Below are 15,692 nucleotides of genomic sequence, written 5' to 3' on the forward strand. Positions count from 1 at the left end.
AATCCCTAAAATTTCTAAGGTTTGCACCTCAATTCCTTACTAAGGTGATAATATAGATGGATCCAACCAACCAACATTTCAAACGGTGGTAGGTTTTCCTTTTTTATATATATAATTAAAAGTTAAGGTGACTTGAAATTGGGACCTTAAAGTCACGGCATATCTCGAGATTTAAAAAATATTTATAAATATATTTACAAATTGCTTACTAATAAAGTTTTCATATCAACAGTAAGATTCTTACAATTTTGTGAGTTATAAGTAAAATTCTTAGTAAAGCTTAAAATCCCGTTTTGAATAGCTTATAAGTAGTCTATAAGTAGCTTTTCAATAGTGATTTACGGAATACAAGATAAATATATGAGAAGAGTTTATCTAGATTTACATAAAATATGCTTATAGAGAATTTTTTTAAGCCCTCCCAAACAAGCCATAAGTTGAATTCAATAAGTAAGAGTTTGTTTCAACACAAGTTGCCACGCATCTGGTTTGCAGAATTGTAGCAGGCTCGGCAGGAAGTTGGTTTGCCTAATGTCATTATTTTCAACACAATTTAAATGTAGCTCCACTTTATGTCAGGATTTTTTATTTATATATTATATTTTTACTGATAGAATAATTATATAAAATATGCTGGTCAAAAAAAATTATATAAAATAAATTATATGCTTATATTTGTAAGTTTTGAGATTAATTTAATTATATACTGTTACAAAAATATAGAAACAATTTAATTTATAAAAATTTATAATTTAATTCAAATTTTAAAAAATATTTAAAAATGCTTGATTAATAGGTTGGTTTGTCAACCACTTATTAACGGATTTGGTTATTTCCAATATGTCAAGAAGCAGCAAATATGGCATATCTCACTAGCTCATAACTCTCAACCTGCAAATTCTTTTCTTTGTTTTTCTTAATTACAAAGCAAAATGATATTAAGAGAATTTTTGTTTAACCAAAAAGGGCGTGGAAACGCACACTAACGGACTAACCAACGCAAGTCTTTGACTGAAATCTTTTAATGAGCTGGAGAATCAGCAAACGATTAGCTTTTCTTGACATGGGATTAAAAGGCTGTTTGAATAAAACCAAATCATGGTTTGGAGAATAGTTTTGAAAAATAGATTCTTGAGAAAATAGATTTTGTGAAAAAGTGATTCTGATAAAATGAGAGTGTTTTGATAGTTTTTATCAAAATCACTTTTTATATGTACAAATTACTAAAAAAGACATAAGTTAATATGATAATTACATAAAAGATAGATTTTATAATATATTTGAATTTGAAGAAATAAATTTGTTGATAATATATTTTTTACTAACATAATTAATACTCCCTCCGTTCCGTTTTATAAGATACAATTAACTAAATCACATTATTCAAAAAATTAGTTAAAATTAGTTAGGTGCAATAAATATGTAAAGAGTGTAACATTTTTGCCAACAATACCCTCATTTATGTGGAAGAAAGATAATGTGTGGGAGAGAGAATGAATGGGAATTAAATACAACTATATGAGTAATATGAGTAATTAAATAGGGATAAAATAGGACATCAATACACAAAATTTGAGACAACCTATAAGTGTCTCTTATAATAAAGAACATGATATACTTTACAATAGTCTCTTATAATAAGGAACATAGGGAGTAATGTATAAGAAAATATAATTAATAAGTAATTAACATGTGTATATATATTTTGAGGTTACTGGAGGGGAAAAGGATGGGAAAGGCAGCAAAAACCTGAAAGATTGTTATATATAAGCACCAGCATCTGAGGCATATTTTGTAAGATGGTTGATGTTTATTAATGGTGGGCATGGGAGGGGACTAAGGGGAGTACTATCTTTATTTTGAGAAAATGATTCGGATATGTTTTGAGAAATTTCACAGAAGGGCCGACAGTGAAGGAATGAGGAAGAAAAGTGTGTTTTTTGTTTTTCACCTCTAATAGGAGTAATTATTACTCCAACGACTATAATTTTTCATCTCAGAAGCGAAGGGCATTAGCTTATCCGAAAACCATGGTTTGGCCGGCCAAAACCAAGGTTTTGGCTAAAACCATAGTTTTCTAAAAAAATAGAGTGTTTGGCAACCACTGAATTCAAATCTTTGTTAGCCCAGAAACACTTTTGGAGCAATTGCCAAACACCTCCTAAAGGCAACAAGCCAGTCATCTAATTAGAAACTAACAAATTTGCCTGATTTAGCTGTTTATTTTCTGGTTCCATTTATAAATTACTTTTAACATGTTTTACATAGATAAAAAAATCATAAATTTCATTAACTCATTTAAAATTCAAAAACTTTCCAATCTTATCCCTGTAAACACCCAATTTTATCTGGGCCCCACAAGAAATATTAAATGTAAATGAGACAAATAAAAGATTAATAAAATATTGATGCCCTCCTTGATTCTTTCTTATAAGCTAAACTTGAGAAATCCACTGTATGTCAAATCAAAAAAAAAAATTAAATAAGAATATTCCTCTTATAATAGGTGACAATAAAGTAAAAGATAAAAATTAAAAGCCAATTGACTTCCAAATTAAGAAATACGAGGTGGAGTCTTAAAAAAAATAAGAAAATTCACAAATCAAAATCAAAATTTTTCATTTAAGATGATTAACTTCTCAATTTAGAAATTTCTTTTGGAGTCATAATTATGAAAATTTTAAAAAAACAAAAATAAAAATAAAAAATCATTATTTGATGATGATTTGGTGCTTAAATAAGAAGTTATATTATGAGTCATAATGAGAAAAATTAAAAAAACGAAATTTAAAGAAAAATTGCAAAACTCTAGGTGGAGCCTATAAATAGGAGAGTGGAGGAAGACACTCAAAACTTTTTAGTGAAAAAGGAGGCAAGCCAATTGATAAGTGGAGCATCACATATGGACTTTCACTCTTATCTACTATGTTTAACTTGAATTTCATGATAAAGTGTTTTTGGGTATTCTTTCTCTCTTTTTTTGAAAGCGTTTCTTTTTTTAAATCCATACCATTTGAGATTTTTAGAACTTCTACAAGTATCTAGATTCATTGGTAAACCGTATGAGACTATGGGAGTCTCTGCAGAAATACCGATATGGTTGTGCAAATTTTCTTCTTGAAATAAAAAGAAAGAAAATAATTTTGGCCCCATATTTATAAATAAATAATAAAATAAAAAGTATTTTTTAATATGTGTATATATAACCTCAAAATGATTTTCAAAGCCGTGTGATGTTTTTTGAATCTCCATAAGCTCAAACGATTATTCTCCCTGTGAGGTTATGGGAACTTCCGTAAGAAGGGTAATCCAAAATTTCTTTCAAAAAATATTTTCTAAATAAAAAATAAAAATTATTTATCTATTAAAAAATACCTTTTAATTGAATAAATATTTTCTAAAAAGATAATAACCAAGTGACATGCATTTTTACCCCTGAATTATGTGGGTTTTGATTCCTAAAAGGTACATAAGCCTTAGGTTTTTATCTTAGGTCAAGTCCAACTTTGTAAATAATTCTTTTTCCTTTTTGTAAATAAAAAGTTTTCTTTGTTTCTATCTTTATTTTTTTAGGGTAATTGAAACATAATGAAAAGGTCATATTAATTTTAAATAGTTGACTTAAAGTAAATGTTCTCTTGAACAGGTGTTGTGAGGTGCCTAACACCTTCCCCATACACAATTGACTCTCGAACTCTATCCGGTTTTTGTAAATCACATTTTTTTATGTTTTCAAAATTAACCTTTTAAAATTTTGATAACGACTCCTCTTTCTCTTTCCCTCTTTACGAGATGACCAGTATCCAAGCATGACAATCCCTATTTAATATATATTATACCTCATGTAAATAAACTCAACACAATAATAAATAAAGGGTAAAATTATATATTTATACAAAAAAAAATTTTAGTGCCTTATAAATAGAATAAAAATATCTTTTTTCTGTCCTATGATGAATAGGACTGGAGGAGTATGATATTAAGGGAAATTAATGTTTATAATATGATGACATGAACCAACAAGATCATGCATGCACCTGCCGACGCGGAAAAGAGAAAGATCGTGTTTCCCATCATCTTGCGACCAGCTATATGTCTCACATCATCAATAACTTACCCCGTGCATAAAAAGCCATATTGTGATGAATACGAAGGCTCAAGATTGTCTATTTGGCATTCACCCCCCAGGATTTATTTTTCCACTTAAATTTGTGGACATTACATTTACCACGTGAGTCATATGAATTACAAATTTGTTTTTTTTTTTGCCAGCCATATGAATTACAAATTTATACCTTTAAAATTGGGGCATCTCATTTATACTGGGAGATTGAAAATATGAGAAATCATTCCCTTATTTCTATATTTTCTTTTCTGTTACTTGGTTTATTGTATAAGTTGGAAACTTTAAAGCACTTTTAAATTTTCTAGGTGCTTGTTTTTAGAGATGCTTAATATAAACATTTATAAATACTTTCATGTATAAAATTTTTCTTACATACTTATCTCATATCTATAAATCACGATTAAAAAATTAGATAAAATTTCTTTCACATATGGGTGGTTAATACAGGCTAACCCGTAGGTTGCGGGTTGGCCCGGAGTGAGTTAGGATTAAGTGGTGCGAGTTAAAAAGGCCCCATATAATGACGGGTTGACTTTTAGCCAACTTTAACCCACTGCCCGCCAACTATTATTTTCTTCTTTTTTTTTATTTTTTCATTTTAAAAATATTTTTCCTTATACAATATAAAGAAAATATAATGAAATTTTTATCTTTCCTTCAAATACTTAATTGAAAATACCAAATAAATGATATAGGTTTTTTTTTTCAGATAGGATATAAAATATAATAATATACATATAATAATTAATAAAATTTAAAAAATACCAAAAAAATGCGAGTTAGCCCACCAGTTGGCAGGCTGTGGATTAGGCAGTGTGGGTTAGAAAAATTTTGTTTACTAGTGGGTTGACTTTTAGCCAACCTTGACTTGTTATTTTTGGTGGATCGACAGATTGGACTTGCGGATCCAACTCTCATTACCACCAGCTTTAGTGTCACATATTTAACTTGATTTACTATGAATCAACGAGGCCTATTCCATTTTAATTTCGCATCAACTTCACTTGGGTCCATTGCCACTGCCTCCAAGGATATGACGTGCCTATAAATTAAACCCCTTCAGGCCTAAATTCTCCCACCGTCAACTTTTGCACTATTAAAAAAATAGCAAATTTCTGTTATGGTACAAGTTGATTATTCTTTAACACTTGCAGAACATAAAAAATTGTTTTCATCGTACTCTTTTTAGGTGTGTTTGGATTAACTGTGACAGAAATTACTTTTTTTTAATATGAATTTTGTAAAAATCAGTTAATATAATATAATTTAGGAAAAATGACAAGAAAATGACTGTTGAATTCTGAAATGACAAAATGGGCATGTAAATTACTGAAATGACAAAATGGGCATGTGGTATCAATCTGGAATTTGGATAATTCGCCAAAAAGACTGAAATGCCCCTGAATCAATCTGAACACATAAAGAACAAAGACATGACACGTAACAAGAGGGAGAGCTCAGAAGCCGAAAATGGAGGTGGAGCAGAGTTGAACGCTGAGAAGACAAAAAAGATAAGGAAAATTTCTCCTAAAATGCTCTTATCTACTCCTCCAACTTTAACCATTCTACAAATCTGATTTATTACGATGGAATTGCTTTGTGGGCAACCTGGTTTGTAGTGAGAGAGGGGTTGAATGTGGGTATTACGTAAGAAAGTGGAGCTTAATGATGGGTTTGGGTTTTCAAGTCGATTTACTGGTACATGGTCTAATGGGGATGGGTTTATGAGTGTAGATGGTTTAAATGAAGAATCTGACCAGGATGAGAGAGTGATACATCGGAAATGGAAAAATGGTGGGAACTGATAACGTGGGCATGAAGTTTGAGGGCTAACAGTAAGCATGAGGTGGTCAGTGTTGTCAAATTCATTATTGGAATTGTGAAATCCCATATTTAAGTTGTCAATGCAGCAAGTGTGTGTGCACGTTTTTTGGGTGTTGCATTTTTTGTGAAATCGCAAAGCGTCTTGCTTATAGAAAAGTTTTTTGGGTGTTTCGAAATCCTGATAAATGAAATTGATTATTGGGGAACTAAAATATTGATTTATGCTTCTCTGGTGCAGGTTAGGTAGCTTTGATGACATCTAACATTGGGTCAACATCTTCAAAGCGTCTTGCTTGTTACTTTCATATGGGTGGGAAGTTTGCAGAAAATGGTGATGGTGAAGTTAAGTACTATGGTGGAATTGTCAGGGTAAGAGTGATCAAGGAGGGTATAAGGCTTGAAGATTTGAGGGTTATGATAGGAGAATGGTTTGATGTAGATAGTAATGGTTGCGACATTAAATACACATTGGGCTTGAATGATAGGATATTAATAGATCTTATTGATGATGATGAAGTTGAAAACCTATTTGAGTATAATGATAGTAATGCACATGTTTACGTAGCAGCTAAAGGTAATGAGAATACGGAGGAAGAAGTGGCTGATCGAAACAGGTAAGTCTCAAGTTTCTGATTATGGAAGTTGTTACTTGCGATAATGTTGTTGTTAATATCATAACAAATGTTGTAATTATACATGCAGCATGTCAAAATTGTCGGGACTATCACAGCAAAATGATGAGCCAATGATTGAGGATGCTGTCGAATGTGTGAATTATATAGCAGCTGAAAATGTTCTTAGCCTGCCATATGCAGTAGAGAGTGCACCAACTCCCTTGCCAGGAATGAATTCCCTGAAATGGAAGACAGTATTGTTAGGATTGAGGCAGACTTTTCCAGATGCGGATGATTTCAAGAAGAAACTTCACAAATTCAGCATTGCAAACAAATTTGAGTATAAATATGTGAAGAATTCTAATGCCCATATGTATGTCAAATGCAATGTTGAAGGTTGTCCATGGAGGATCAGTGCGAGAGCAGTTGGAAAGAGTACTCCAGCATTTTTACGTGTAACGACATTAAAAAATGAGCATGTTCATAATGCCCAAGACAATCTTCACATGACACATGGTGGATTAGCTAGCTTGACATCATCAATTATAATCGAAGAGGTTAGGGATCATATAGACATGCGTCCAAATGATATAAAAAAGAGGTTGGAAAGAGATTATGGTGTGAAGTTGACATACAAGCAAGCATACAGGGCCAAGGAAAAAGCGTTGGAGGACATACATGGCAGACCTGATCAAACTTACATTCTTATTCCATGGATATGTGACCAGTTGAAGGAAACTGATGACAAAACAGTGGCAAAATGGGTGGCTGCAAGGAACAACAGATTTGAGCATGTATTCATAGCCTATGGGTGCTGTATAGAGGGTTTTATTGCTGGTGCTAAATATGTACTGTATACTGATGGAAGTCATTTAAGTGGACCGTATAAGAGGACACTACTTTCAGTGTCAGCTTATGATGCGGACAACGAATTATTACCTTTTGCCATTGCGATTGTGAAGAGAGAGACGCTTGAGGATTGGACATGGTTCTTATATATGATTAAGGAGATAGTTGGGTCAATGCAATTAACAATCATTTCAGACCGAAACAATGCAATTATAGGTGCTGTGCAAGCAATATTCGAAGGTGAGTGACATGCGTACTATTACAGACATGTTAAGGAGAATTTCAATACACAAATGATCAAGTTAAATAGAGGAAAAAGGAAGACAAGTGGCAACACAAGGGAGGATGGACTGCATTTCCTAGATGCCATTGCATATGCAAGGCTTGACACAGAGTTTAATCAAGCAATGGATAACATGAGACACTTCAATTCCCAATTATTTGAATGGCTTGTCAATCACGGTGATATTCACAAGTGGGCCTTAAGCAAGTTCCCTTTTAAATGATGGGACAACATAACAACAAACCTTGCAGAGTCATTCAATGCGTGGATGCTGAAGGAGAGAAGATATAATGTTGCCCAACTTATACATGAGCATCGTGAAAAAGTAGCCAAGAAGATGTATGCAGCAAGCATGGCAATGAGCAAATGGAAGAATGGTGTAGGCCCAAATACAAATGCAACATTGATGGAAAATGTGGCGAGATCTGCACAGATGTTAAGTGTTCCTTATGGAAGGGGTAGGGTGTGTGTCCATACCACAAAAGGAGCCATTAATGTTGATCTTGAAAAAGGTGAATATAGCTGTGCAGCTTGGCAAATGTCAGGCATCCCATGCCTACATGCATGTGCAGCTATCAAGGCCTTGAATTGCAATGTGTATGATTTTGTTAAAGAATGCTACAAGATTACGTCCCAACAAAAGATTTATGGTAGGAGATTGACTCCAGTGGTGACAATCGACATGCCAAATCCTAATAACTATCGGCTACAAGATATAGCAAGTCAAGTGTTTTTGGCACCACCTTTGACTAGTCGACTGCTTGGAAGGCTTAGGATAAATAGGCAAGAGTCGCAGTTTCAAAACAAAAAGGTGTACCATTGTAGTGCATGCCAGCAAGTTGGCCACACAAGAAGGACTTGCAAGAATCCAAGCCCAACTTAAGGTTTCATATCAATACCAACACGGGTAATTTTTTTTTTATAGGAATGGAATGACTCTTGAACCCTTTTTAATTTTTTTGGGAGAAGGGTTGATAGGTAGGCTATCTTTTTTGTTAATGATGTTAACTGGGTAGGAGATGTTCTGTAATCTAAATGACAAGAAAACATTAGGCGGTGGGTTAATCCTAATGTTAACTTGTCATTTAGATATCAGTTATGTAGCTTCTGTCATGGGCCTACTGGTTTTTGGTAAATATTATCACTTCAGTGGTCAATTCCTTTACAGATATAGTAAAGTCTGAACGTTAATGTAAAAATCGTATGATGGGTAGGCTATCCTTTTTGTAAATGATATTCACTGGGTAGGATATGTTTTGTAATGTGAATGACGAGGAAACATTAGGTGGTGGGTTAATCTTACTGTTAACTTGTCATTTGAATATAAGTTATGTAGCTTCTGTGATGGGCCTACTAGTTTTTGGTAAATATTGTCACTTCAGTGGTCAATTCCATTACACATGTAGTAAAGTCTGAATGTTAATGTAGACATCCTTTGATGCTCATCTGGTGTACTTCTATGCTATTTTGTCAACACAGATGACCTTTTGTTTAATGCCCTCGAGAGAGATGGTGGAAGTTGCCAATGGGTATGACTGGAGTGGTTAATGTCATCAAAGATGTTGTTATTCACATTACCAATGTTGTTATTATCATTTTCGGGCTAGTGAAACTCCCTGAAAATATGTTACTTGACTTTGAAATAAAGGAAGTGGAAGTGGAAAATGCAGAGTGGTAAATATCATCACTAAAGTTGCATTTAAGATTTCCAATGTTGTCATTATCATTACGGGGGTAGTAAAATTTCTTGAACAATTTGATGCGTGGGTTTGAATCAAAGGAACCGGAAATGGAAAAAACAAACTAGTAAATCTCGTTACTGAAGTTGCAATTAACATTTCCAATGTTGTCATTATCATTACGGGGGTAGTAAAATTTCCTGAACAATTTGATGCGTGGGTTTGACTTAAAGGAACCGGAAATGAGACAATTTCCTGAACATGGGGATGCAAATGGGGAAACCATAGTGGTAAATCTCATTACTATAGTTGCAATTTCCCTTAACAATGTTGTGATTTTCATTACCCAGGTTGTGAAATTCTGTGACAATTTATACGTGGGGACGAAAATGCAGTTGCAAAAAGCAATAGCGAGTTGGTAACAATCATTAAAAAAAGTTGCAATGTTTGTTACGAATATTGTGATTATCATTACCGGGGTAGTGGATTTCTGTTAAAAAAGTGTTACTTAGGTATGAACATGCAGAGTTGAAAAAGGCAATAGGAAGATTGTAACTATCATTACACAGGTTGCAATTATCAGTACGAACGTTGTCATTATCATTACTGGGGTAGCAAAAATGGATTCAAAAAATGTGATTTGGACTTGAAAGACTTCAGATGCAAATGGCAACAGCGATGTGGTAACTATCATTACAGAGGTTGCAATTCTCAATCTGAAAGTTGTTAATCCTATTACTTGTGTAGTGAACCTGGGTCCAAGTGGATGTAATTTGGGGAACAAATAATCAACTTGTGATTATCATCACGGAAGTCACATGGCATGTTGTAAATACCATAACTTTTTTACTCAAATTATCCCAAAAAGGATTGCAATTAGGCCAACAACTGGCAGCCACTTAGTACCTCCAACCATAAGTCAAATATTAAGACTTCAAACTAACACTGCTTTTACAAGTACTATATGCCTAATCTACATAATGTCCCCTCCTATCACAGATGCCGTCTTTTGGTCAGTGTGGTGGCTTGGGTTGATGAAAGCAAGCTTAATGCTTCATCACGTCTTGAATTAAGCTCATGATTCATTAGCCGCCACATGAGGTTTTGTCGGAATTCAGCCACTTGTTCATCCGTATAGTGAAGTATCTCATCGGGCTTCCATTTACTCAACCATATTAATACATAAACACCGCAGTCTCGCCTGCACATGAAAACACCCCAACGATGTAAAAGAATGAAAATAACACATTGGGCTGCTTTGAGACGTAATAATATCAAGAACATAAACCACTCTTAGATTGTTTTGTTATGGAACAGGAGCCCAAATGATATCACTCATTTTCTTCTTCCTAGTGGCATTAGGCTTAACTATTTCAATAATGTCATAAAATCTATTCCTCTGCACAATATCATTACGCAATTGTAAATAAAAGGTAAATGAAATGTCAATCATAGAAGATGGGTTGCATTATCCTTACACATTCAGTGACCACGGTCGTCATGTCATCAATAATTACACCCTTCTTCTTGCTCTTCTTCTTACCCTCTAAATTTGGCTTCATTGAGTTCAGCACATAGAAATTCATTGTGCTAGGCTCAAGCACAATACAGAACCAGTGAGCGCCAACAAGTGTGGGTCCAAAAATCAAATCACATTCTCCTATGTTGTAGCCTACATTTTCAGGTAAAAATTGCTTCTTCTGTTTTGTAGCATCCCACAGCTTTGGGTTAGCTGCCATTATTGCCTAAAATATGAACATTTTATTCATTTATCAACATCAATCGACAAAAAACTAACATCTCAGCAAGCTTACCATAAAGTCAGCATCAAAAATGTGCCGCTTCACTTGCCCTTCCTTCTCCATATTAGCCATTAGAGTCTTGCACACAGTTAACATCAGCTGTACGCAAAGAGATGATTGTTTTGATGAACCCAAAACACAACATCTACTAAACAATTAAATGACCTCATCACAAATATTCTACTTACCCGATTACCTATTTTCTCAATTCCACCAAGTGTCCTTAGCTGATCCCGAGTGATATCTTCATCAGATATTTTCACCAAAGGCCTAAAAATATGTTGTCAATATCATTATGCATGTAGTCAATTAGCACAAAACTGTAATGAATATGATTACGTGGGTAGTGGATGTGTACATACATGTCACCCTCCTTGCTTGAACACATATGGGAAACTATGTCATAAAACCGGTCCTTGTCATCCATGGGCCTCTTTCGCCTCTTAATTGGCTTTGTCAAAATCCATGGAGAATTGATAGCGGATTTCATCTCCCTTTGCGACCTCTGGAGTTGACATCCCTTGTCCATGGGGGAAAAGGGCAGGGGAGACTCCATAATTTCTTTGTCTGCACCTTCTGCTGCAACACGATGTCATCACCCCTATCTGAGCCAGTTGCATCATCGTCTCCCTGATCATCTCCCCCGTGGAACTCATCTCTATCATCACCTTCATGATCAGACTCATGTCCATCATGATCATGGGGGTCCTCATCACCAAATGCATCATCATCTCCCTTATCATCATCTGGGACGTCAATAGGGTCCTTCATCTGTGGTCACATTATTTTCCTCTATCCTTATCTGCACCTTATCCAGCTCATCTTCCATTGCACTTATAAGCCTCCTAGTGCTTAATTCGATCTGAGCCATCAATCGTCTGTGCAACTTCTGTAACTCTTGCAGCAAACAATTTAAAATGAGCAAACACTTTTTTCATGAGATTATTTGCTAATGAGAATAAAAATTAGTAACAAAAGCACATACCGGGTGTAAATGACCCACACTTCTGCGTTTTCCTTCATCCTTCCCACTTCTATCCATACTTCCTTGCCCTTATACAGTAAACCCCTCTTGCTTTCCCTCTCCTTCTTTTCCAGCTTCCTTATCCTCTCATCAGTCCAGAATTGAATGGCATTTAGGGACCCTCTCTCAACAGTTTTGGATAGTGGGAAGTGCTCAGCAAAATATAACTACAACAGTAAATCATTAACTTACCAATTCCACAAATAAAGAAAACAATAACTTAGAAGCATAAGTCAGAAATACATACCAACAAGTGGTAGATGCATCCTCCCACATTGCAGCTTCCTTCATCTTCATCTTCATCTTTCTTTGCTTTTGTGTACACTTTCACATAATCTCCCATCTCTTTTCACAAGTGCTTCACAATGTACGTGGCCCAATCAAATTGGTGAAATCCCTTTATGGTACAGCACATGACTCTTATTAGCTTGTCACTCACAGTTGTTTGTGAAGTAGGAGTTAAAAAACTCCCAAGTGTATACAGCATAAATAAGAACTCAAACTCATCTTTCTTCTGCCCAGATTTAATGTCATTGAGTATCTTCGTATAAGGGACTTTACCAAATTCCTCCTTCAACCTCTGGTATGTCTCATCATCATCACATAGTCCATTTTTACCTTCTCCCCTGTGTGGGGTACACCCAATAAGTTTGCAACATCATTTGCTTCTATTTCCGTTATTATCCCTCTTATTAGAAATTGATGGGTAGGCGGATCATATGCTCGGAGAACACATACTATGAGGTCACGAGGGAGTCTCTCACATCCAATGTCAAGTAAATGGCCAAAGCCTAAACTTTGTACCCTTACTTTCAAATCTTTATAATCTTTTATGAAGTTCACTAATGACTTAAATTGTCGAACCGAGCAACGAGTGCTAAAAGCCACTTTTTTCTTCCTCTTCTTCTTCATCCCTTCCTTTCTTGATTACTTCACCCTATCACTGTATTTCTTCTGCTCCTCTGGTGTCAACTGCTTCCATGCCTTTGATGCCTTTTTCACTTGTTCAGACATATTCTTAAACTTCTCCCCACCCTTAAGAAATTCTCGTCTAAACAACATGTAGCCATTCTTCACTTCTTCACTTGGCCCTCCTTCTACAACAAGCATAAATAACTAAATCTGGTCAGTTGAACAGCTCAACTTTCTTTGCATTTCAAAAAAGTTGTCATTACCATTTCCAGTGTAGTCATTCACATTATAGGTGTTGTTATTTAGCCACAAAATGGACCTCGACTATTTACTACTCAGATAACTAAATTTGCTGATCACGTAATGAATGTTATTTCTTCTTTCTCACTTCACAGAACAGAGAAGAAAACAGAGACTAATGACATAATACACTTTAACAACAAACTAAAAACAATCTAATCTTACCAAACCTATATAACTCAACCACTTAATTCCTATTACAACTGCATATTACCGTTTGTCGCAGTCACAGTTACTTGCCAACCTCCTCTATGACAGCAATGCGATGCTTCTTCTCAGCACTTCAGCAACCTCTACCTCTTCAATCCTCAAACCAGCAGATTAATCTCTACCTCTTCAATCCTCAGACCAACAGATTAAAAAATAAATGAATATGCATCAAAAGTGATTCTTTCTCGATGAAATGTTACAAAATTTGCATCTTCAAGTAACTTACATTATGGAAATTACTACTACACAGTGCCACAGATGACCAAGTAAATAATAGCAATACATAAGAAGGCCACAAAGGTTATTCTCACTTGGTACATACTGAAATGAATATGCATGTTCATCCCCAGGTAAATTGCATCGCTAAATGACTGAGGTTATGCCCATTAGGTAGCTATATCTTCAAAACAGTTCTACCCACGAAGAGTCACCCCTTTCAATTTATTTTACAATGTTAAATTTGCATAACCAATATGGGGATATAGTTGAACTCATTTTAGTCCCATACACAATGCTAAAAATGTGCAATGTCCATTACACAAACAAACCAAACAAGGGGGTGGAAACAGGAAGCATCCACTAGCTCATGTGCGACAGTGGTCTCAATTTATGGGCTTCTAAAAAGTAGTGTAACAATCATAAACACGCACGTATATTATGCCTTCCAACATTACAGCAACACAGCAATCAGACAACAACAATCAGAGATATATCTTGTCAAACATGGACCGAGTTATATGAATCAGAGCAAGCAAACAACTTCTGTAATTTCATCACACACAGAAGCACCGACTTTTAATCTAATCTACCTTTACATTCCATTTTAAGCCTTTACCATTGCTTCCCCCACTTTACAACCAACATTCACCGTTTTCCCCAAATCAAAACACTCCAATCAGACAAGCACAAGATGGAGAGATTTAGGTGGCTTACCGGGGTCGGAACGAATATCGACTTCTTTCTCAACCGGTGACGACCTTACAGGTGCTCTCCCTCAGAATCTCTCTCTCTAGCCACCCCCTCTCCCTGCTGAAGATTGAAGCTTGTCACTAGTTTATTGCTTCTCACTGCGACCCAGGGAAAAGACGAAGAAGCCGGACACTATTCACATTCCTCGTTCACAGTTCCTCAACTATGGCAATGTAAGACTTGCGACAACCATATGCAGTTACGCCGAGTGCAATGTGAGACTTCGGAGAACCTTATGGTCTCTGCAGTTTCGCCGAGTGGAGAACCGCCAACCAAACTCCAGTTCCGTTGCACAATATCCCGCCCTCTTTCTCCCGAAAAAATTGAGGGCATTTCAATCTTTTTGGTGAATTATCCAAATTCCAGATTGATACCCCATGCCCATTTTGTCATTTCAGTAATTTACATGCCCATTTTGTCATTTCAGAATTCAACAGTCATTTTCTTGTCATTTTCCCTATAATTTATGTTTGGACTGATATTTATAAAAAAATTAGTTTGACAAACAAAAACTTGTTTAAATAAGTAATGACAAAGTAAATTTAAATATAAAATGATAAAAAAAAACACGAGTTTGATAACATACTATCAGAGGTAGACTATAAACGAGATCTTATAATTAGAACTAGAAATAGTATATTTTATCTATATAATTTGATAAATTTAATAAAAATAATAAATATAAATAAAATTTAATATATTATTAAAAAAATTTGTAAGTATTAAAAATCATTTAATCAGATGTATTGAACAAATAAAAAAAATATATGAAGATATAAGATTGTTATTAAAAAAATTTTAAGTACTAAAAAACACTTAGATATATTTAATGTAATTTTTGTACACATGTTTATTGAATATTATTTTATTTTTGCACATTTTAGAGCCTAATTGAAGATTAATGATAAAGATTGATTGGGCTCAAAATGAATTCTCATAATTAAATTTTATGGAGAATTTTAGTAAACCCCCACAATAGCAAATTAATATCAGCCAACCCTCAAAAAATTTTAAAATTATAGTCCATCCCCTTGAACCAAAATAAAATTAAAATTTAAGATTTTAAATGTTTCTTATAAAAAGGAATGGAAGAAGTAATA

Source organism: Neltuma alba, unplaced genomic scaffold (genome assembly GCF_004799145.2).
Source record: "Neltuma alba isolate B1F8T4 unplaced genomic scaffold, ASM479914v2 tig00012185_pilon, whole genome shotgun sequence".
NCBI classification, from domain to species: domain Eukaryota; kingdom Viridiplantae; phylum Streptophyta; class Magnoliopsida; order Fabales; family Fabaceae; genus Neltuma; species Neltuma alba.